The 1,763-nt window shown below is 38.5% G+C and overlaps 1 protein-coding gene across 1 annotated transcript in view; it reads right to left on the reverse strand.

Annotated features, from left to right (window-relative positions):
- Positions 1 to 1,763, reverse strand: part of LOC101858316 (betaine--homocysteine S-methyltransferase 1) — a 17,460-nt gene extending 15,697 nt beyond the window's left edge. Inside the window, exon 1 of the mRNA XM_005089273.3 lies at positions 951 to 1,763. The gene's annotated coding sequence lies outside the window, so the exon portion shown is untranslated. The remainder of the gene's footprint in view (positions 1 to 950) is intronic.

The following is a 1,763-nucleotide window of genomic DNA, read 5'->3' on the forward strand; positions in this document are numbered from 1 at the left end:
ATGATGATGATGATGATGATGATGATGATGATGATGATGATGATGATGATGATCCTTTAGACCGCAAAGCGTATAACACGTGTAATGTTTTCAACTTTACAACAAAACAAAATAAAAAATAGTGAAATAAAGCAAAAATCAGTTTGACATTCTGTCTATCACAAGACACACGGGTGCATTTCAAACAGCCAGGTAAATTTACTCTTACGCCTTGTAATTTGCACACAAGTGATGGGTCGCAAAAGGCCCGCCGAAAAAACAAATTGTTTCTGTGTGTTTACACAATCAAGTCCAGGTGGGAAAGGCCAGACAAGTTTGCCCTTTGCTTTCTTTACGTATTAGATAATGATGTCCAAAATTTAGCAAAGCCCATGCCCAAAGGGTTCGCACTGTACACGAAACCAAAGGCTCCTAAACAAAATACTAATAAGCACATTAATTAATGTTTTGCGTGGTATCTGTGACTGTTTGAAAATATTGTAATCAAATATGCATTTTTTATCGAAAAGACAAAGTTCTTAACTCATTTGTTAATGCACCCCAACTCACGCGCAAACACACTTTTACGTTTCTTTTCACCATCCACCCCCCCCCCCAACCCAAAACAAAAAAATATATACATAGAAATATTGCGAAGTCTCATGATTTTTAAAGGTCAACCTTGAGTATCCGTATCTCGGGCGGCTCTTTCCATAGATGTAATATTAAAGTGTCAGATGATGCAGAATTTATTTAGCGTTTTGGCACGCTGCATGAGAGGATGGTACAAGGCTTTAACTTGAACACAATACTCGGGCGAATACATTTTTGAATATTTTGAACGCCACTATGTTCTAACGTCATTTCGGTCCAGAAACGACTGACCAAGACCCCTGGATCATCAGTTCAGATGCGATAAAAACTAAAATGAGATCTAACATAAGGACACATTGAATACTCAGTTGTCTCACCTGTTTACTGACGAAAGAACTTGAGTCTGTATGCACGCTGCGGAAGGAACTAGAAAACGGTCTTGCGTGGTGGCGTTATATTGGCGTTCCTGTATCTGCTTGACTTTTATATCCTCGCAACCGATGAATAAGCAGGACACAGTTGGCGACATATGTGTGCGTGTGTGTGTGTGTGTGTGTGTGTGTGTGTGTCTGTCTGTCTGTCTGTCTGTCTGTCTGTGTGTCTGTCTGTGTGTTTGGGGGGGGGGGTGTGATGAGAGAATACCTCAACAAAAGATAAAGGATGATTAATTCAAATTACCATAAAAATAAAGACATACCGGTTACCAATTTTATTTGCATCGAGTCAGGTGGATTAAAGGCAGAATCAGTCAGTACAATTCTTCTAGCGCGGATCATTAACATATTTTCTGCTTCTGTCCTTGTTAAATGACACTTTGAAAAAAACCCGATAATTACAACATGTAATGCATCTCCAAAAAAATTTGTTTCAAAGATGTGAGTTTTCAGATACCAAAATGACAGATCTTTAATTTAGCATGAAAAGTTTCACACCAGTGTGAGTTTTTTATGCTGACTTTGTTCGTCAAAGGCTAACATTTCCAAAATGGCGGCTCCAAGCAAGTCTGTGAAAAGGTGAATGTACAAATGTAGGAAATTATCAAAATGTGTAGTTAAAACCTAATTCAACTTACAGATAAGTACCCCCTTAGTGAAAACAAGCATCAAGTCCAAGTACTTCGGTTGTTGTTTGTATTGACACACCTGCTTTTGAAACACCTATCCTTTTTAATTCAGGGGCGGTTTGTTCAC

This window comes from Aplysia californica, unplaced genomic scaffold, assembly GCF_000002075.1.
Source record: "Aplysia californica isolate F4 #8 unplaced genomic scaffold, AplCal3.0 scaffold00004, whole genome shotgun sequence".
Classification (NCBI taxonomy): domain Eukaryota; kingdom Metazoa; phylum Mollusca; class Gastropoda; order Aplysiida; family Aplysiidae; genus Aplysia; species Aplysia californica.